We start from the raw sequence: 22,988 nt of genomic DNA on the forward strand, positions 1-22,988 counted from the left end.
CTTGTATCAGCTATTAAGTGTCCCAATGTGGAGAAGACAGAGGGAAAGGGGAGCTAGTGTTACCTGCCCCCACACACTTTGGAAATCACCCAGACTAGACTCAGCCAGCTCTGGAAATTGAATGAAGCTTGTTATTTACAGCTTAGCACAATATACAAGCAGATATTTACAGTATAGATACATTTATATACAGAAATATACAAGGTAAAAGGTAACACAGAAACACAACAGCCTTTCCAGAAACCTGAGTCCCCAGGAGGGGCTCCCAACTGCCCTTCCACCTTCTCCCACCCCTCAACCTTACCCCAGACATTGCCTTGTGCCCCAAGGAAGAATGGAGGGTCAGCCAGGGGGGTTAGGAAGCAAATGGGTTAATCAGAGAGACAGAGGGTGAGGTTAGAGAGAAAAGTGCAGTTCAGAGCTCAGGCAGTGTCCGAATGCCTTATCTATGTTTTCACTCATGTTCTTATACATCTCAGCAAGCCTGTGAGTGAAGTAGACATCACCATTGTTTCTCTTTCACAGTCTGTGATTAATCCTTCTCACCAAAACACTCTAGCTAGCTTCAAACTAGCACACTTTTCTATAGTACATCGGGGTCAGTCTGCAGTGCATAAGCTGAAACAACAGCAAAGACAATTTCTGTCATCTCCATGTTAGAAGAAACCTCCAGCCAGAACCAAGAGAAACTAGAACAGATGTTTGCTTATGCCAAGTTGTTTTTTTCAAGCTGGAGCTGGAATGATAGAGATGAGTGTGGATCACATCTACAAAAATATCCAGAAACTTAAAAATGTGGACCAAGACCTTTTTATTTTAATTCTTTTAAATAGTTTTTTCATTCTAAAATGGATAGTTTCTAACAGGAGTAGACATCTCTTCATCATCCTTCTCTAAATAAATTACCTGGAGACATCTGTAGAATCATAGAATCAAGCAGGTTGGAAGAGACCTCCAAGATCATCCACTCCAACCTAGCACCCAGCCATAGCCACTCAACTAGACCATGGCACTAAATGTCTCATCCAGGCTTTGGTTGAACACCTCCAGGGACGGTGCCTCCACCACCTCCCTGGGCAGCCCATTCCAATGCCAATCACTCTCTCTGCCAACAACTTCCTCCTAACATCCAGCCTAGACCTCCCTCAGCACAACTTGAGAGGCATCTTGCATACCCTGATCTAGGGTAGGGTTTCCCTGCCCATGGCAGAGGGGCTGGAACTAGATGATCCTTGTGGTCCCTTCCAACCCTGACTGATTCTATGATTCTATATTCAGCAGCTTTCTATTCTTAGAATGATTCCAGCATAAAATGTTCCCCAGTTTGTCTTGCTGATGAAGATAATTCTTAAAACTGGACATGATGAAAGATGCCATCACAAAAAAAAGTGCTATTTAGGATGCCGAAGGGGGGCACAATCAGTGTGTGTGAACACAGTATGTGTCACACTGTATAAGCAGACAACAGCATTATGCTCATGAGCAATATCTCTCCAAGAAGCCAAGCAATATCACAGTATCACACAGTATCATCAGGGTTGGAAGAGACCTCATAGATCATCAAGTCCAACCCTTTACCACAGAGCTCAAGGCCAGACCATGGCACCAAGTGCCACGTCCAATCCTGCCTTGAACAGCCCCAGGGACGGCGACTCCACCACCTCCCCGGGCAGCCCATTCCAGTGTCCAATGACTCTCTCAGTGAAGAACTTTCTCCTCACCTCAAGCCTAAATCTCCCCTGGCGCAGCCTGAGGCTGTGTCCTCTCGTTCTGGTGCTGGCCACCTGAGAGAAGAGAGCAACCTCCTCCTGGCCACAACCACCCCTCAGGTAGTTGTAGACAGCTATCTCCTGAAGTAGCCAAGCTTCAGTTATGCATACTCATGGAGGGTACTGATGGTACCTTTACCAGAGAGGACAGCTTTGAAAATGCCTAAAAGACCATTAAAAAAACCACCTAATTCCAGTTTTCCAGTTTGAACTAGACTTGTGGAATGACATTCATCACATCAACTTTAGCTGCCTAACAATTAGAGGGGGGAAAAACTAATTTGAAGTCCTTCTATAACAGAAACAGAGGAACATCCAGAGGAGGAGAAGCCTCCAGATGGTGATTCAGTGGACTTGATTACAAAGCAAACAAGAAGTGGACATCAGTATTTGCTCAGTGCTCTCTGAGATGGAGGTGTGTCTCCTCTTGCCCAAGTTACAGCTTGACTTCACTAGAGCATGCTATTGATTCATAGCTGTGAAAGGACCCCGAATAATGAGCTGTTCTTAAATGCTGAGCTCTCCTAAGAGTAAAGCTGAACGAGATAAGCCCACCTTCCTCTTCTATCAGTGTGTTAAAATACTTCTCTATAGAAGAAACAGAGGTAGCTATTTTTGAAAAGGGTTTTCAGGAGAAACTGAGATAAATCCTCCCTTTAGTGGTTTTGAAAATGAAATAAGAATAATAGGTATTTCAACTGTTCTGGCATGAAAAGATATTAACAGCGTAGCACTTTTAAAGAGCTCTGAGATGACAAGACTGATTTTTCAGAAGAGATTCTTCAGTTTTCATTTCGAAAATTCCCTGCAGAGGAAGAATCAGAAATGCTGCTTTTCATTCCCACTCACCAAGGGGAAAAAAAATGTCAAGAAGACATCCATTTTGGTAAAGACAGAGCTTGCAAGCCCCAGCAAAGCAAAAACCTACAGCCGGCAGTATCGCAGTGCAGAGGCAGCTCCCGAGGAGGAATTGTTCTGCCAGGCCACTGTTGAACCAGGCAGTTCATCTAAAGATGAGATGTGGCAGAAAACTTGCAACAAGCAGGAAGGCCTGATGCTAGCTCATCTGCCTCAAGATGGTGAGAGTAGTGGTCAGCAGGCTGAATTCAAGCATGTGGGGTACTGGAGATGTAACAAGCAACACGAGCCAAACAGAAGCAGACATAGAAGGACCATGTGGGTGACAAAGCTGGTGAAAGGCCTGAATACAAACCCTATGAGAGGCTGAGGGAGCTGGGGTTGTGCAGCCTGCAGAAGAGGAGGCTCATTGCTGTCTACAACTACCTGAAGGGAGGCTGTAGCCAGGTGGGGGTTGGTCTCTCCTCCCAGGCAAACAGCAACAGAACAAGGGGACACAGTCTCAGGTTGTGCCTGGGGAGGTCCAGGCTGGATATTAGGAGGAAGTTGTTGTCAGAGAGAGTGACTGGCATTGGAATGGGCTGCCCAGGGAGGTGGTGGAGTCACCATCCCTGGAGGTATTGAAGCAAAGCCTGGCTGAGGCATTTAGTGCCATGTCTGGTTGATTGGACAGGGCTGGGTGCTAGGTTGGCCTGGATAATCTTGGAGGTCTCTTCCAACCTGCTTGATTCTATGTGTCCAAGCAGAACTATCCCACATCCCCTGAGAACTTGTGGTTGCACCCATCCATCTCCAATAATATTCATAAGAAAATGTCACTTTGCCTTTATTTTGTAAAATAAAATACCTTTAAAAAAAAAAGCTCTTCTGCTGTGAATAGCAAATCCAAAATTTTGATAGCTAGAGGCAGGAGCAGCTTGAGGAATGTCTGCCCAAAAAACTGAGTGCAAAATGCCTCTCAACAAGAGATTTCTCCCAGAGGAACAGGAAGTCCCTCTAGATGCTCTCCCTGCAGCCCAGGTTGCACAGCAAAGGGTGAAAGAAAAGCAGCAGTTCTGCATGTCAGGTATTGCCTCAGGGGTGTGGATGGGGAGTCAGAGGGCAGGTGAAGGTGAAAGCAGAGTGATGCTCCTGTACTGCTACCCATCCCAACTCCCAGCAATCTGGTCTGAGCCCTGGGCTAGTCTGGTCTCTTGCCTCCTATCTATGCCTCCAGACAACAAGGAACTAAAAAAGCACATAAATGCAGTGTTTTAGCTGACATTGAAGGCTATTCCATGCCACCACCACCTCCTGTGTAGTAAGGTCTGGCTCTTTCCCCAGAGGGATGTTCACAGATACACAAGAGTGACAAAATGCCATTGACAAAGCCTTCCATCTCACACTCTTATAATGGGAAAAGCGAGTGGTTATAGGTTCACTCAGTACTTGATTTTCTTGTGCATGCCATCAGATTTAATGAGAAATTGATCCTCACATGACAATTCACACTCTTATGCTTCTGTAGCGTGGCCATGCAGATCCACTGCTCCACACAACTCCACTCAGAGCCTACATTCCCTTCTGTTCCTTGCTGTACAGACACCAAGGTGAGTAAATGTGTCAAAAACAACACAAGCAAGGGCCTCTCCATTACTCTATTGTCTGGGAATATCTTCCCAGAAGAACCAAAGACTGAGTTTCCCTCAAACATTCCTCCTCCTTTTAGCAGTGTCCAGCATCTCTCTAGCATCACTGTCCATGCACAGCCCACCACACAACACAGAGCAGATGAGTGTCCTTCAGGAAGGGTGGAAAGCATGGGGAAAAACATCTTCCTGGCCCCTGCAGTTCAGCATCAGTGTCTTCTGCCTGTAGCAAAGAGCCATCACTCCTCACTTCTCTTTCTTCCACCTCCTTCCTAGAGAAAAACTCCATACATTGCTGTAAAGTTAGGACTGCTGTGGCATAGGAGGAAGACCCAGCGGGACAGAACCATGGCCAAATGCAAGTTCTGCTTCATTCTTCTAATGCAGAGTGAGTGACTTGTGAAGTCGTTATGGGGTAGCCACAGTGCCCAAGACAGGCACCTCAGGGCACAGCACAGACCTCTTACGCTGCTCTCACAGCAGTGCCCTGCTGGCCAGGACGCTGCCTCCAGCCCCCGCCAGCAGAAGTGACAACAGGTAGGAAACCATGAGAGATTTTCGTGTCCCCTCTCTGTCTCCGTCTCCTCCTCTCTGAAATCCAACCTGGAACATCCTGGAGGAAGCCCCATCTGCTTCTAATTCCAGACCATGTCATGTCATAATTATTCCTAATTACGCCTCATTTAGCTTGATAGGTACCAGATTGGGAAAGATGCCCTAGCAAGAGCGAGCATCTTGGGCGGCTGCAGCGGTGAGAGGAGGTGAGAGGAAGTGTGGAGCAGAAATTAATAACGGACAAGAGCTGTGCTGCCAGGCAAAGGCACCAGGCAGGAGCGGGGCTCACAGGGGAGGTGTCGGCAGCCCCCGCGGCCCCGCTCCTACCCCTGGGGCCGGCTGACACCCGCCGCCCCCGCAAGGTGGCGCCCGCCGCACCTCGCTGGCAGCGCCTCCTGCCCGGCGCAGCGCGACCGTGCCCTGGGTGCGGCACCGCCGCCGGGTCCCGCTCGCTCCGGGCTCCCCGCACCAGGCCTCCCGGCCCTGCTCCGCCTGCCCGGCAGCGGCGAGGGCTCACGCAACTCTTGTCCCCAGCTGTGTATGCTTGCCCCCATTCCTCGCTACCCCATGGATCTGGTGCCTGACCCTTGGGCAGAGAGGGTGGGTGGCGGCTGTTGCTTCTGTCCATCGGCTCCTTGTTGTCTGACTGCCCTCCTGGACCGCAGACCTGGGAATGTCCTTCTGCCCTGTACCCACCCCAGGATCCCACCAAGACCCAGGGCTTGCTTGGGTCTGAGCTTCTCTGACTTAAATGGCTGTTGCCAGAGCAAACACTCTGCTGTAGTTGGCTGCGAACTGCATCTTTGAGCTGATGCAGACCGTACAGCTGCAAAGCTGCTCACCCTCCTCTCTCTGCTTTTTCCCCTCCTCACGATCCACCTTCCTAAAAGCCCAGCGGCCTGTCCTCCTCCCACCAAGCTCATCATTCTTCTGCTGCCAAGAAGATGGGGTCGAATTCCAGGGGAAGAGAGGGAGGCAAAGCCACCTGCGACACGATCAAACAGCTGCTGTGGGAAGGAGCTGGGCAGTGGAGGAAGGATGATTTACTGGCAGAAGCTAAGCCAATATAAACACTTATGATACAGGTGTCTGGACTCTAAGAGATTGCCTGGCTTAATTCAATTGTTTTGTAAACTGATTTAGTTAAATCTGTATAAAAGATGTTTAAACAAGCCCAAACAGTGTTTAAAAAGTAACTCATAAAACATATCACCATAAACCAAATACATATTACCAAGGCTTCCTTTCTGCTGACAGGATATATCCTTTCGCCTCATATTTCTTTCCTTCTCTGTTGTGGGCACAAGCCAACTTCATGAGGTTCAACAAGATCAAGTGCAGTGTCCTGCATCTGGGTCAGGGCAATCCCAAGCACAAATTCAGGCTGGGCAGTGAGTGGCTGGAGAGCAGCCCTCAGGAGAGGGACTAGGAGGTGCTGCTGGACCAGAAGCTCAATATGAGCCAGCAGTGTGCACTTGCAGCCCAGAAAACCAACCAGAGCCTGGGCTGCAGCAGGAGAAGTGTGGCCAGCAGGGCCAGGGAGGTGATTCTCCCCCCCTATTGTACTCTGCTGAGATCCCATCTGGAGTACTGCATCCAGTTCTGGAGCCCCCACTACAAGAAGGATGTGATGATGCTGGAGCGTGTCCGGAGAAGGGTTGTGAGGATGCTCAGAGGACTGCAGCAGCTCTGCTATGAGGACAGACTGAAAGAGTTGGGGCTGTTCAGTCTGGAGAAGAGGAGGCTCCCAGGTCACCTTCTTGTGGCCTTTCAGTATCTGAAGGGGACCCACAAAAAAGCTGGGGAAAGACTTTTCAAGATATCAAGGAGTGACAGGACTGGGCGGGGAATGGAGCAAAGCTGGAGATGGGTAGGTTCAGACTGGCTGTGAGGAGGAAGTTGTTCAGCATGAAAGTGGTGAGAGCCTGGAATGGGTTGCCCAAGGAGGTGGCTGAGGGCTTGTCCCTGAGGGTAAGACCAGGCTGGATGAGGCTGTGGGCAGCCTGATCTAGGGTAGAGTGTCCTTGCCCATGGCAGGGGGGTTTGAATTAGATGATCCTTGTGGTCTCTTCCAACCTTGACTGATTCTATTCTACATTCTTTTCCCCTCCATTTTTCTCTTTGAGAGTTGTACATTCCTCTGTGTTGTGGCTGCCTCTTTCTGCACTGTTCAAAAACAGGGTTTGTCTATTCAGAATGTGCAAAGCCACCTCTAGAATTTCTCAATGGTGTGCAAAGCAGAGCTGGGGATGTGGCTATTCATTTTTGCATAGCCTCCAATAATACCCAACCTGAAACAATATTTTAAAGGAAATTTTAAGAGAAGTAGTTTGTACTGGATCCAGCCTGACCCCTTTAATTCTTTTCAAACTGGCTTCTCTTACAGTTTGGAGCTATTTAATCACTCTGAAAAGTTGTTCCTATTTTACTCACTTCCAGCAAGGTCACTTTGTTAAAAAAACAGTATCTGTGCATTTCAGTATTTTTAAGCCCCATTATGAAATCACTCAAATCAATTTTTTTAGCTGGGTCCAAAATTAACTGTTTCAAAATTCCAATATCACACAAACTTGGTCCAAATGTCTAATTAGCTCAATCCACTCCACCCAAACCCCTGAATATTTTTAACTAATGCATGCTAGGGTTTAAAAAACAATAAATTAACAGAAATAAGACAAAGTTCCTCTACCCTCAGCAGAAATGAACAGCTATAGGACTAGAAGAAGTCAAGTCTTCCAAAGACATAGCCTTTGTGTGTGTGTGTGTGTGTGGTCTTTGATTCATCCAGAGGAGGAATTTGGGCAAGTGCTTCCTGCATCCAGCTGTGTGCACATCTGCAGGATATTTGGAGCTGTCCTTCCCTTGGGGAAGCAGGTAAGGGGTGGTTGAAGCAGTCACATTAAGCAGCAGAAATTGTCAGATGAGAATGAAGAAAAGAGAGACACATTTTGGGGGGAGGGGGGGGAGGAAAGGACATTGAGGGTGTTGTGGTGAACCTCACATATCAAGAGGGTGGATGTGAAAGGGTTAGGAGATGCCTGGGAGAATTGAAGGAAAGTGGGCTGGAGTTGGTCTGTAGAGGGGAAAGGAAGCAGACTCTGGACAGCAGAGAAGCAGGAAGCATTTAAACTTTGAAAAAGCAATGAGACAACTACAGGATCTGGGAAGAAAGGGGTCAGCAGTGCTGAGTTGGGGTAAGGTGTGTGAAAGATGCACCTCTAAATGAGACTTCAGTTTTGTGGAGAGAGATGTATCCACTGTCTGCTCCCAACACAATCAAACTGCACTCAAAGGCAGCTTCCCTCTTGCCCTGAAAGCAGACTGGACTCCCACTCCATGACATGCAGCTTGAGGATTTATATCCTTGAAGCCAGACAGCTCTGGAGCACAGCATCACACCTCAGTACAGCAGAAGGCCACAGGGAGTCCAGTCAAACCCTCACAACCTCACATTGCTGCCGTCTGAGGAGCACAAACTCTTATCTGGGGAAAATGGTGTGCACAAAAAAATCCAGGAGTGGATGTCACCCACATAGTCCCAGCTGTCACCCACATAGTCCCAGCTGTCACCCACATACTCCCAGCTGTCACCCACATAGTCCCAGCTGTCACACACTCCTGTTTTGTACCAGTTCTAGAGCCCCTTACTACCTCAAGAAGAGGCTGCAGACTGGGTCTGTTGCCAGCACAGGGATTGGCTCCTTGAAGCCATGCTGGGAAGGTTGCTCTACTCCAAAGGACACATTTAGAGTAAGCCTTGTGTACATTTGTCAGGGACTGTAGTCCACAACCACCCAGCCTGGTGACATCATTGCTGGAAGCCTCAAGGGTAGACAGTCCAAGCCAGGATTTGTGTTTGTTTACCTTGACATCCATTTGGATACACTCCAAGTGTAGACAAGGGATTTAGATGTCCAGATTATTTGCCCTCATGGCACCAACACACAAACACAACTACTAGGAAGATTAGAGATATCCCATCTGCTTAAACTGCTTCTCTTTTCCTGCCAGCACTGATCACTCTCTGATAACCCTGATGATGAGGATTTAAGCCTCAGTGCCATTAACTGTGGCTGGCACCAGTGTGATAATTGCATTTCCCATGAGTCCACCCTCTCAGCTCTATGTAGTCCTTCTCTGCTCATCTCATCACAGCAGTAGCCTCATCTCTGCTGCTGGGACCTTACACCTCAGACCCCAGCAGTGGTCCCAAACAGCTCTTGTGCAAGGCACTAGACAAAGCTGTGGCAGAAACATGACTCTTGCCTTGATGGCTGCTAACTAAACTGAGATGGTCCAGATTGTGTGATAAAAACCACAGCAGACAACAAAAGGAATCACAGGAAATGTAGATCTTACTTGTCCTCAGTTGATTGCAAGTTGTATGCTAGTTTTATTCATACTTTGAAATGTCACTTTTTTGGGCTGTGACCAAAAATACTAATTCCACACTGGGAAAATGGAGTCTTTGACCAAAAGTGCCTTTACTAAGTTTTAATGAAACCATTTGTTAACAGTAATTGCTACAAAATAAGAGATATTATGTTCAGCCCTGCCTCTTTAGAAGGAAACACAATAAGTAATTAGGAGTTTAAAATGTAACTGCATAATGATTTAGTCTCAAGCACTTTCCTGGCTGGTAGGTAATTCTGTTGTCAGGCTATGAACTCAAAAAGTGTGCTTTAGCACTCTGCATCCCTGGGTCATTTGGACCTGGGGAACCAAACTTTCCATGGTTTCAAATGCTCAGTGTCATGGTTCTGCTCCCCAGGAAGAAGGCACCTCCCACAGCCAGCTGCACACCTTTGAGTCACAAACCTTTTCCACAGACTCTCCAGGAAGTTCTCCAACGCTGAGTCCATCAAAACATTTTTCCTAGCACAAGTTGCAGGTTTCCTAACCAAATAATGACTTACCTCAGCCTGGCTCTGTTTGAGAGCACAGAGAAGAACACAGCAATGGTTAATGTCCCTGGGAGGCAATCACACATGTGTGCTGTGCTATTGCAGTCTTAAACCTTCCAGCAATATGAACATAGGGTTCTGGTAATGTTCTCCTCTGACCCTTCTCCTGGAGTGGGCCACTTGCTGGGGAGTTAGTGATGGTGACTGATGGCTGCTTTAAGGCTTGTGTCCACATGTTACCAATAAGGAACAAACTGAATCATAGGACACTCCTCCTTTTATTTTACCTTCATTCTGCAGTGGGCCCAACACCCACTAAGACTGTTTGTTGCTCATCTGCTCTCTTGTCAGCCCATGTTGGTACCTCAGCTATGAGATCCAGCTCCTGCTCTTATTCTTTGCAGGTAAATGCACTAACCCTGTGCATTCTCTAGTACTTCTTGATGTCCTAGCTTATTCTTTTGGTGGGCCAGATGGTGTCCAAACCCCTTATGCATTCAAATAACTTCCCCTTTGCTTTTTTGCAGTCTTCTAGAAAACATTGCTTGCCTCCAGGGCTGATGGTTATTCCTATACACAAACCTCAAACCCACTGCATCCTTTGTAGTCAGCTTAGCAGGTAAGAGGAAAAATATCAAAGCTGTGCCTGTGAAGCGGCACATAAAAAGTGGAAGGAAGCAGTGGCTAGGGGATGTGCTTATAATAATGCTCATCTGAAGCCTATGAATGCTGAGGGGATGCACCATGATGACCACTGATGTAAGATTCTTTTCACAAGGGTTTTCACGAGCCAGGAGTCACCTGTGGACCGTGAGGGAGTAGCTGCAGTAGGACGTGCATTGCTTAGAGGGAACTGCAGGGCTTGTTAGAAGAATGAAGCATGCAAGGAAACAGACAGCTGCACAGCATAGTAAAGACCATCTCTAAAGCTCTTTACTTAACTGCCTCTAGATTTCTTCCTTCATGTGTTGTGCTGTTCAGCTACTGAAACTCAGATGAGCAGGTGCACCCAGCTGTATGCAATGGAGCAAGCAGACTGGTGGTGTAGGTTTCACAGCAGAAGCTGTAAGGCATTGAAACTGCAGAGATGGGAATCATGGCTGTGAAAGTACTTTTACACCCATGAATGGAAATCCTTACATCTTCCCTTTCCTCACCTCCCATATGGATCTAGATGAGGTTGGACTTGATGATCTGTGAGGTCTCTTCCAACCCTGATAATTCTGTGATACTGTGATACTGTGAGGTCTACAAAGATGATGAGAGGGCTGAAGCATCTCTCCTGTTAAGAAAATCAATGATATAGACTTCATCACTGTTTTCTTTTCACAACCAATGATCTAATTTCTCTCATTACAATATTCTAATTAGCCTCAAACCAGCACAGACAGGCTGAAAGAAATGAAACTGTTCAGCTTAGTGAAGAAAAGTCTCCAGGGAAGCCTTGTAGCTGCATTTCAATATCTAAAGGGGACCTACAAGAAGTCTGGGGAAGGACTGTTTAGAAGAGCTTGTTATGATAGGATGAGGGGCAATGATTTGAAACTGGAGCAGTGTAGATCTTAGTTTGGACATAAGGAGGAAATTCTTTACAGTGAGAGTGATAAAACACTAGAATAGGTTGCCCAAGGATGTATTTAAGGCTCTAGCCCTGGATACACTCAAAATTAGACTTGATGTGGCCCTGTGCAGCCTGATGTAGTTAGAGTTGTTGCTGGTCACTGCAGGGTGGTTGGACAGGGTAACCTTTGAGAGTCTCTTCCAACACAATGGAATCTGTGAATGTCACAAAGGATGTTCAATTGCACTGTATAACAGAGAAACTTAGACTGCAAGACCAGTCCACAGCAAAATGCTCCTTCCTCACCTTTGGTGAGAACTTTGAGATACAGGCAAAGGAATTGTGTGTCACACAAAGCAAATTACTGTTTCTGAGTTAGATTGCTATAGAAAACCTAAGCCATCAAGTTGCAGAGACAAGGAGTGAGAGGAAAGGATGGCAGAGACAGAGTAAGCTGAGATGGAGGAACAATTTTGTGGGTTGTTTTTTTGTTTGGGTTTTGAAGAGTAAGAGCATTGCACTTCCAGTATATGATGCACTGAAAATTCTGAAAGGCCAAGCAGAGGGGAAAAAAAGGGAAAGGACCCTGAAAACCTTCAATACATTACTGAAATACGAGAAGGAAAAGGTTTTGTTTCCATGGCAACTGGTCCTATGGTGCTTCTGCTGGAGCAATCTACCAGAGAAAGAGGATTTTGCCTGTTAGGGATGGTGGTGAAGGGAAAGATATTTACAAAGATGCCTTCTCTCAACTTAGTGCATTTATGAATGTTCTACTTGATGTAAGTGCTAAGTTACCCCCCAGAAATGGATGTCTTCATAGATGACAGAAAGCAAGCTTCTGGGCATATGTAGGTGACTGTGAAGGTACCTGTGAAGGTTTGAGTGCATTGTGCTTTTTTTGCCCTTCCACTGTGCTTCTTCAGTGTATGAGTACAGGTGTCAACAGAAACTTTAGAGTTAAAACCCTTTTCAAGTGTAGATTTTGGATTCTAAAGTGGCAGTTCCCTTCCAAGATAAGAGAACTTTGTGTCCATCTGCCACCTCCCATTGCCCACATGCATACATGTCAAGGCTGATGTGCTCTGTGGCAGCTGTTTTGCCACAGCAGCATGACATGAAAGAGCTCAAGAGAAAAAGAGAATACAAATCAGGAAAAGGAACTTAAGAGATACAGAAGATACTGGTGTAAGAAGTGGAACAGGACTCCAGGCATAGCTTGCATCCTTCTTGCAAAGAGCATCATTAGATCATCACTTACTAAAAATGATCAGCTTTAATACTAACTGAAACTATCTGCCTGTGATATGGTGATGCTCAGAAGCTCAAAAAGAAAGTGTTGTTCACGTTGTTAAACAAAAAAAAAATCCACCTTTGTTCCAAAGAATTTAAAATTCAGCTGGGTAAAAAGAAGATTTAGATGTCTGTGTCTTGCATATGGGAGGCAAGAGTGAGGCATAAGGAGGTTAAAACACCTTGTCTAAAGCTGCACTGGAAATCTGAACCTCACCTCCATTCAAATGTCCAATGACACAAATAACTCCAGAGTAGTAACTCAGACATTCAGCTGGAGAATAGCTGCTGAGACCCAGCTAAATCATGCAGATGGAATAAGTACTGCCAGCACAATAGCTTCGTGGCCATGGGAATGTGACAGACACTCCTCTGCCCACCACGGTTTCAGCAAAGGCATTTTCTTTCCAAACTAGCAGCAACATTAACTAAACAAAAAGAGAAGCCATCCTGGCGTCCTTCAGCCATAATAGGGTATCACAAAGAGGAAGCAGGAGAGTGTCTACCAGCTGGAAGAAAGATATCTCTGCACTGATCAGCTGCAGCATAGTCACTTAGGGCAGCAATAACCACACTCTCTCCGAAAGGACATGCTAGGGAAACCTTCTCTTGGGCAGATCTCTGGTGATTTTCAGCCTCTTTTTGTCTTTGTCTGACTAACATTTGAGAAAGAAAAGATGGAGAGGAGGCAAGTGGAGGCTGAAGCATGCCAAAAAGTAGAGAGAACAAGTCCCTGCGCTCTCAGGTATCAGCATCAGGATCAGCAGCAGGGGAACAAGCTATAAAACTACTCCAAATGAGCAATCTTAGCACCTCTGGATGCTGAAGGCAAGATGTACATAGGTGTTAGGGCCTGTACTGCAGTGTCTTTCCCTTTCTCTAGGGAAGGAGCTGGCAGTAACTGCCTGAAGCTGACAGAGCAGTTACAGAAAGCAGATCAGACAGAAGCCAGTGGCCATAGATAACATCTTCCCATCAATCTCTGCAGCTTTCATGGCAAGGCCTTTTCCCTCTAGTGTCACAGGTTGGCTTCCAGCCCTTCCTTCATCCCACCTAGTCAAGTGCTGCTCACTCAACCATACCTCCACCACCAGCATGGCAGTGACAAACCATAACAGCAAACTCATGTGCATCTTGTCCATTCCTTTTTCATGTTCTGCCCCAATTGCCTGTCACAGTTCTCTCTTGTAAACTCTTGGGACACACAAAAAAACTACACATCTGTATTTGTGTGTGCATAAGGCTCTGGCCTCCACTAGCCTCATGTCACTACAGATGTTAAGGATAGCATTACTTTACCCATCACACTAGCAAAGAGGTAGATTTCTTTCTCTGATCAGGCATGGTGGCCATTAGAAAAGAAGTTGTGATTTTTTGAGCCAGCCATGTCTTTTTGATTTCTTTTTCTCCACGTGGAGAAACCCCTGCAGAGTTTTTCTGCAAGGCTCCTTTGCAACAGAGAGAGTGATTGGCATTGGAATGGGCTACCCAGGGAGGTGGTGGAGGCACCGTCCCTGGAGGTGTTCAAGCAAAGCCTGGATGAGGCACTTAGTGCCATGGTCTAGTTGACTGGTTAGGGCTGGGTGCTAGGTTGGATTGGATGATCTTGGAGGTCTCTTCCAACCTGCTTGATTCTATGATTCTATGATTCTATGCCAAGCTGCCAGGAAGTGATCCCCGAGAAGCACTTTCAGTAGCCACTGGAGGCAGGGCAGTGACACAAGGACACTCACAGCAAGACACAGAGCACAGAACTCAGAGCACTCAGACTTAACACAAGGACTGAATACCCCAGAAGCAGTGCAAATGATCTACCTCACATTTAAATACAGTACTGTAAGTATATATCCTCCAGGGCTCAACTCAAGGAGTTCACATGTTGAAGTTCAACGTACAGGACTCTGGAGGGAGAGAAGCAGCAGCTGGAAATGCCAGAGGAGAGTGGGAGCACAGCTTCCCTGTGAATACCTCCAGGGCATGGAGTCCCTCCTGGCCTAGCACTGCCAGCATCCCAACTGGTTGCCTTCAAGTCAACACAGTGTGACAACACAGTCACACTGTAATTTTAATCTGGTACTAAATTATCCCTTTACATCACTCCCTTTCCCTGTGAAAGTGAGAGAAGCACAGAGGCTACCTGAATGCTTGGTGGCTTTACATGGCCCACAGACTGCTCTGAATACAGAGCTGGTTCTCTGGGTCCATCTCTTGCTAGAGACATTCCCTACGCTGGAGACCATATCAGGAGTGGCAGTCAGCATACAGCCTTGCACACAAACTGCTCTAGGGGAAGAAAGGTTTTATTCACTTCCTCTCTCCTAAAGGAGCTGCACCCAGTCCACAGTCATCCCTCCCAGTACAAGCAAGTATGTGGGCAGAGAGCTCAGTGCCTTTTCACCCCTGTGAGGGCACCCCACCTGCAGCTGTTCACCTAGATAAAGTGCCAAGAAATTATGGAGGCGAGGCAGAAAATAATTTCTACAGCTCCATGTGCAAGATAATTTATAGCATCTGCTTCTGAATCCAAACAAGAGCACTGCTGCAGCCTTTCTAACCTGCTGCTCTTGCTGAAGTCATCACCATCTTCTGGCTGCTCTGGGAGCTTTGGTGAAAAGGAAACACATCCATGAACTTCAGGCTGGTTATTAGCAGATGCTTGTCTGAATTGTGGTAGAGATCATAGCTTGTTTGGCTGCCTGCAGTCTCAGGAGAGGGGTCAAGGGTTGAAATAGAGTGACAGAGATGGTAGTTCTGTTTCCAACCAGCAGTTGTGGAAGGATCAGCAGTCAGGTGTGAGAGGCAAAACAGGACATCATTGTTTCTCAGGTATCAAATTAGCAATCATTGTAGGAGTGGGACTAATGTGCCAAGGAAGAGTGACTCAGATGTAGTTTGCCTGTGTCATATACTCAAAGGGAGAAATCCTCTTTGTATGTCTGCCATGCATTGCCAAAATGCAGCAGGGCACCTTGTTCTTTACTTCTCAAAATCTGTGTCAAACCTTAGTGGTGTGACCTGGGGTTAGACTCACCTCTTGCCTCTATTTGTCTGACTGAGGCATGGACTAGCATCTTTTTTCCACAGCAACCACCTATGTCTCTTGCTCTTTCTCCCTCCTCAGCTGTATAGCAGCTTCCTACTCACTGTGAACCCTGAATTTCTCCACCTACTCACTCTAAACCCTGAATTTCTCACCTAGAGCTGCACCCCGGGTTCTACTGGCACAAGGTAGGGAACAAGATGATACCTACTTCGAGGTGGGATACTAGTCCCCAGGATATCTGCCCAGCCACACCTGGTGCTGCGGTCAACACATGCAGAGTCTGACAGTTCTCTAACCCAAGAATAGGGTTGATTGTCCTGTGGAAGTCCCCACATCCTTGTCTTGGCCACTGGAGTTCCAGAAGACTCTTTCCCCAGTAAATGATGAGGTTAGCTTCTCTGGTGCACAAGGACAATACACTACCTGCCCCGTGGGCCCAGGCGTGTTGCGCTAAGTCCTGGTTCATGTTGCCTCTCAGTGCTGACTCTCTGTGGTCAGTGCCTCCTGCCAGCGAAGGTACAGACAGCAGCAAGCTCTGCCACGCTTCAGGGCACTCGTGGTGCTCCTGCTGCCACTGGCCTTCCCTCCAAGAGCCCATCTGCTCCTCTTCCTCCCTCTCTCTCATCTTATGCAAAGCAGCTCATTAGTCCCATTAGCAGCCAAGCGCTATCTCTGATTGTTCATCAGTGATTCCTTTGTCGACCTCTATCACTCCTGTTGAGCCTCATTAGCGCTGCTAGGAAGCAGGGGAGCTATTGGGATATTTATAGGAAGGGTGGAGTGTTCTTTACACTTTATTGATCTCTAATATCCCCTCTCCTCTTTCCACCTCTCCCTACCCCCCAGTCCTCCTCAGAGTGGTTATCCAGGGACCCCAGAAAAGGATTAGACTGGTAGCTTTGATTCAGGGAAGTGGAGAAGGTAAATTGGAGATGTGCAGAGGCTCAGTCCATAGCCAGAGTCGGGTACCTGTAGGGCAGTGGCTGAGCATGTGCCCTCTGCACACAGGTATCAGCTGGGGTAGCTGTGGCAGCCAACAAACGAATGCAGAGATCTCAGGCTCACAGAATAGAGTTGGTTGGAAGAGACCTTCAAGCTCATCCATTCCAAGCTTCAACCCAGCACAGCAGGAGTCAGCACTAAACCATGTCCCTAAGTGCCAGGTCCACACATCGTTTAAGCACCTCCAGGAACGGCAGCTCCACCGCTGCCCTGGGCAGACCATTCCAATGCTCCATAGCCCTTCCAGTGCAGAAATATTTCCTAACATCCAGCCTAAACCTTCCCTGGCTCAGCTTGTAACTGTTTCCTCTGGTCCTGTCACTTGCCACCAGGAAGAAGAGGCTGGCCTCCTCCTCATTCCAACCTCCTTCCAGGTAGTTGTAGAAAGCAATAAGGTCTCCCCTCAGCCTCTTCTGCTCCAGCACTTTTATGTCCTTCTTACAGTCAGGGGCCCAAAACTGAACATGCCATTCAAGGTGGGGAGGTACATATCTCAGCTACAAAAATGGCATCTTGCCCATGTGGTATGTCAGGGGCCAGATGTGAGTACATGTCTGTGCAGGACACCCATGTCCCTGCCTGTAAGCTGGTGGAGAGCTGCACCACCATCCTGACAGCCCCACAGGGAGCAACCACCTTGGTTACTTACAAGAATATCCTTCCATGCAGCACTTAATTATGGAGGCAACTAGATAAAGGCTAATCATTCATTCTAACACAGAAGAGAATAATCATTCTGATGACAGGAGATACTCAGGCTTTCTGGCAGGAGGATAGCATGGGGAGGAGGAGGCTGAAGCAAAGCCATATGACAAGGGGAGGAGGAGAAAGGAGGAACAAAATCCTAAATCAGTTGTCTACCACAGACACCTTTATGACTTCATAAATGGAATATACATAGTGTCAGCAATCTTTGCCTTACAGCATCACGAGGATACCTCTCCCTAGTCATAGCCACAGGCCCTGATCATCCCAGCAGTCAAACTGGGTAACATTTTAATAATGCCTTTCATCTGAAGATCACATCTTCCTTCCAAGGAGTCCCAAGGAGTTTTAATAACCTTTCCAGACACTTAATTCATGTCTTGTGCTACCCGAAACGGAGCCTCTCCCTAAGACAGATGAGCCAGCTCTGCCACTGTGCAGGAGTTTTGGACAGAAAGCAGTGACAGCCTCTGTGTCCCTCTGAAACCATGGGGTAGGCATATGCATGTGTGTGAGGAAAGGGATTTCAAAGCAGCAGAATGTGATTGCAGAGCATGGAAGCTGGCCAGGAGCTGTAGCCAAGTTCTCAGCTAACGTGTGTAGGTTAGCACTGGGGAGCTGTAAGAAACGGCGCTGGTGATTCAGAGAGTGGCAGCCCTCCCTCTGCCTCCCTGGTGGGTCACACCTCTACAGGCGGTCAGAATGGGGATGGCTCTTGAAACGGGCTGCAAGCCAAGGTCCTGACATGGTAGCTGTTCCAGACCAATCCCCTAAAAACAGGTTATTGATCCAAGTATCTTGGACAAAATCCAGTTTTGGGAACTGGCATCACATAGTTCTAAATCCTCCTTTTGGGTTTCAACCAAGTTCCATTACTTTCCTTTTTCCTTCAGAACATTGCCTTGCTAGGTGCAGAGCCACCTCTGCCCTGCTTCTTCCACGTTCTCCCAGAGTGTCTGCTCCTTACCCACAGCTGGTGTGGGTGAAATAGTTCTCTCGCTGGATATGTGGTACCTACTAGACTGTATTACACTCAAAGCTATCTGGCACCATGACCAACAAAGTGCTACCCTGTACTGCTCCTGGTGAAGAATATTCCTTCCTCTTCACTGAGGATGGTGCTGGCTGACAGACATGAGGCTGAGTTGGCCTTCACTCTCTGGAAAGTGCTGCTCAGCTTTGTCCTGTAGATGTCAGAGAGAATCAGCATCTTCAGCAGGAATTCTGTGAGGACCATGTGAGACTTGTGCCCTCTATCACATAAATGTCAGGAACTGACCCTTGCCTTCCTCAGCCAGTTGACTGCTGGAACAGACACCCAAAACTGTTGGGGAGCATCTGCCCTCCTACACAGAGACCTCTTTCTCTGCCTCCCTAAATAGCAGTATAGATTTCCCTGCCCTTTGCAGCTGAAGGGCACCATGCATACAGTATTATGTTTATGTATCTCCTCCACCCACCTCATTTCTGCATCTCTCCACTTTCAGCTAATTTAATTGACTGCTCTGGTTATGAATAATCATGGTGTCTAGGCACCAGGAGTAATACTTAGCACGATATTGCCACTTTCACACCCCAGACCTGTGCAGACATTAACTAATGCTAGCTCTAATTATCTGCAACACACTGGGAAGTAGGTAAGCCTGATATTGACCCCCTTTTTTTCAGCTGATGGCACTAAGACTCACAAAGCCTAAGTTCCTTGTCTCTGCTGTTGAGCCCAGCATAAGGACCAGGATGAAAATGGGCAAATGTGGTTTGTAGATTATTATCCCTCCATCCAAGGAGGATTCTGCCCTCCCAAACAGCATCCGTTTGCCCCAGCCATACCTTGGGAGCTGAGGACTGGATGCCTTGGTCCTGCCGTGCCACAGCACCTACAGAAGTGCCTGTGACATGCTCAACAGCAAAGAATCTTTCCCCCACTAGTGATGCCTTCACTCGCAGTCATCTCTCCCAGAGCATCCAGCAGCACACAAAAAGACACCAGGACCCAAAGGAGTTTTCCCACAGCCACAATCATGCATTAACAGGGCACCAGCTGCCCAGTTTCTCCCATGTGTCCACCTGAAACCTGTTGAATGAAATGGCAACGTTCTGTGCTAGAAGCCATAGTTTGAGTGAAAAGTGATGCTCTGAAGTTCTGCCATGGTCTGGTTAGCAATTCCTGGAGGATCTGCACAGTTTCTAAATGCTACAATTCTTCCTTGAAACAAAGCATGCAGGAACATTTCAGGTTTAGATACTGTGAATCACTGCTATGTTATTGTGTCCCCAGAAAATGCCTGTACTTTCTTTGCTTTCCCTCCTGTTTCTTCTGCTCCACTGAAACCCAAAGCTATCTAAAACTTTAAGATTTCACACAGGGAAGACCTTCTTTCTTCCTTCATTCCTGCTTCTCTGCCTCACAGCAGACCTTTCAGCAAGGCTATCAGAATTACTAGCTGATGGACATTCTGCAAGACTGGTTTAGGACAGATTCTCCCCTAGAAAACTGCTAACTCAGGCAGTTAGTCTGCCTCAAAATTCCTTCAAGCCACTTCTATCACCAGTAGCCCTCATCTTCAGTCCTCTTTGGGAATCTGCATGCTCTACTGTGGTACCTTCCTACCCAGAGGTGGCTGCATTTCTCTTGAGGATGCATCTCCTGTAGCTTCCTTCATTGCAGTGCTTGGAAGGCAGCTTCAGCTTTGAGCTGTCCCCACATTTGCAGAACAAGAAATCAGTCTCCTGCACACACCCTGTGAAAGTTTCTCTGCTTAATGTTGTGTTTACAAGGACAGGAAATGTGGGGGAAACAGCACAGCAAAAGTTGCTGCTGAAAATAGGTTTGTCAAGTAGTGGGACTGGATGGGAAGAAGGGTCTAAGGTAGTGCTGGCTGAAGCTGATGATTCCTGAGTGGAACAGTGTACCACTGTACAGTCCTCTTCTGTTGTATCCTTCTGCTACCATATGTAACCCAGGTGCACTCAGCTCTGGGGAATGGTAGGCAGCTATGGTCCCTGCTCCCCAGGAGGGAAGAGTGGAGTCAGAGATGGCATGGAAAAGAACAACTAGAATGGCTAAGATAATGGAGCAGTGACCTCGGGAGGAGAAGCTGAAGTGGTTGGGGCCTTTGCTTTGGGAAAAAGAATATTAGGAAGCTTTAAAGGCTCACCAAGACAGTGGTTCAGGTGAAAGCAGAACTTGTGCCCATCAAATGCCATGGTGCTGGCAGAGTACACAGCAAAGGCATTGCTGAAAGCAGCCAGGCTCCAGTGCTGTTCCTGCTGGCACCATAGGACACCCAGAGCTGGGCTGTGGGCACCATTACTCTGACTCAGCAGGTCACTGGATTTTATGTCACACTTGTATGATGCACAGCAAGTGTGCTTTCATGGGGGCATAGCACTCAAATGAAAACCTGTGACCATCCAGTTCCAGCAAGTACCAGACACCTCTTGCCTTCAGCCCAGTCACACCTCAGTGTGTGACACCTCTGCAGCAGGCAGACAGCAGGACAGGCAGGATGCAGGCACCCTCTAAGAACTGGTTCCTTTTTGCAGCCACAGAACTGCTGAGTGTTAATTATGACTGTAGCCTTGCAAAGCAGGACTTGTGCTTGAAGTAATCAGGGCTGTGGCTGAGCAAAAAAGATAACAAAAGATGTCAGGGAGCTCAGACACATGCTATCTGAGCACCCTGAGGTGCTTAGAGACAGGAGAGAGGTGAAAATTGTAATTAATTCCAGTTTCCTTGTGAAGATGAACATTGGGTGCAGCCAGCAGCAAGGAGTCATCCACCAACTGGAATGAAGGCTTTGCTTCTCCATGTTGCAATAGCCCAGCCCTTATCTCCTCACCAGATGTATTTTACAAGCAGTACTCAGTCTGACAGCTGTCCTGCAGCTCACACATGAGTTAGAGCCAGAGTTTACAGAGACATGAAGATAAGGAAGAACATATATAATATGTTGTTTCCCTCCCATCCTTCACAGCCTACCTTCCTAATACTGTCAACACACCTTTGCCTCAGGACTACAACCATACATCAGGGCTTGTTCATTCAGCATAGTATGTATAGTCTCTGGTGAGAGAAAACATCATATGTGGAAGCAGGTGGCAGAGAAAGAAAGAAGCAGAGGAGGAGAGAAAATTATCCCTCCTTCAGTTACATTCTGTATGGAGAGGAAAGTAATGTTAAATTGAAGAGCTTTAAGAATTAATTTAAGCACAGGCTTTGGAGCACACACCTACCTTCACAGGGCTGTGTGTGAACATTCCCTATTCCTCATGCAGAACATGATCTTTCAGGGCTTTTCACACTTTGACTCCTTTGCTAGGAACCAGAGAGCTCTGCTGCTGCACAAATCTCAGCTAATGCAGCAGAGTTCAATGAGAGCCCTTATTAGGGGAGATGATTTTATTCTCAACCACTGATTTCATTCACATCTATTCTTTCATGCCCATATGCTGTCAGGCACCAACAGGTGTGTGCCTATGTGCTCCAGCTAGGACTCCTTACAAATCCATGGGTACAAGGGACACAAGCTAATGAGCCATCATATCTCCAGAGCCCCTCTTAGGCAGGTGACCATGGGCAGTCATTGCATCTGCCTTTTGTTCATTTTCAGGGTTCACAGTGATCATGATCTTTTGTCTCCCTGCCCTGTTCCACCTCTCAAAAGTATTAGGAAACATTGTTGATTTTACTCAGTCTCTTTAGTTTCCTTACCTGGGTATCTTTAACAGCTCCAGGCTTGTCCTTTATCTTACCTCTTAATGGCTTCAGTCTGTCTTTTGCTTAACTCCCAGTCTGGGTGTTTTGATGTGCTGTGGTCTTGATAAGCTTCTATCTTAGGTGTCATCAACAGCTGTCATTCCTGTCCTTCTGCCACATCCCCTGGTGCTGCTCCTGCCCATCCATTCCACTCTCAATGTTTCTGTTAGAGCTCTACGATATCTCTGGCGAAGGCACAGGCCCAGCCCACACACCTTCCATCACTATGCTTAGAAGATCCTATCATAGAGGACAGACATTTCAAATGCATGGCATATTTAGCTGAAGAAAAGCTATTTCACTCATTGCTGAGTCTTGTGTCTGTTAGAAACTTGATCTGACTGCACAGTAATCTGGTACAGAGAGTTTGGCAGCAGGACTTCAGACACCCAGAGACAGACATGTGGGTGTGTAGAAAACCTGCCCTGTGTCTGCCCATTGTCAGGTGTGGACTATAGACTGGGGGAGAAAATCCACATCTGGGTGAGAACTGTGGCACATCAGGCATCCAGTAGCTTCTCCTCACAGATAAATTGGAGATCCTGCTGTGAGGGGTGGAATGAGGTGCAGAGCTGTGCTCTAGGATGTGGGGCTTGTGAAGATCACAGTATGACCCCCAACAGGCACCTACATACTGGTGTGAATCTTTTCTTAAGGGCTGTGGGTCCTACCCTCCACACAGAAGAAGCCAAGAGCAGAACTGAGATCACCACAGCTTCTCTCTAGCACTGTGCTCCATTCAGCAACTGAAGATGGAGCTCTGGGGTCTCCCTTGGCACAGACATGGCAACACACAAGTGAGACCACTCATTTCATGAAAGGTGGTTTCTTTTTAATCCACCTCTTAGAGTAGGAGTCTAAAACGTTGGGACATCTAAGCCAGACTTACTTGTGTTGTACTTGGATCTTGA

The 22,988-nt window shown here is 47.2% G+C and overlaps 1 protein-coding gene across 1 annotated transcript in view; it reads right to left on the reverse strand.

Moving 5' to 3' along the window:
• Positions 1–22,216, reverse strand: part of GSG1 (germ cell associated 1) — a 115,876-nt gene extending 93,660 nt beyond the window's left edge. The window contains exon 1 of the mRNA XM_064155076.1: positions 22,074–22,216. The gene's annotated coding sequence lies outside the window, so the exon portion shown is untranslated. The remainder of the gene's footprint in view (positions 1–22,073) is intronic.
• Positions 22,217–22,988: the final 772 nt, after the last annotated feature.

The sequence above is a fragment of the Pogoniulus pusillus genome, chromosome 15 (assembly GCF_015220805.1).
Source record: "Pogoniulus pusillus isolate bPogPus1 chromosome 15, bPogPus1.pri, whole genome shotgun sequence".
Classification (NCBI taxonomy): domain Eukaryota; kingdom Metazoa; phylum Chordata; class Aves; order Piciformes; family Lybiidae; genus Pogoniulus; species Pogoniulus pusillus.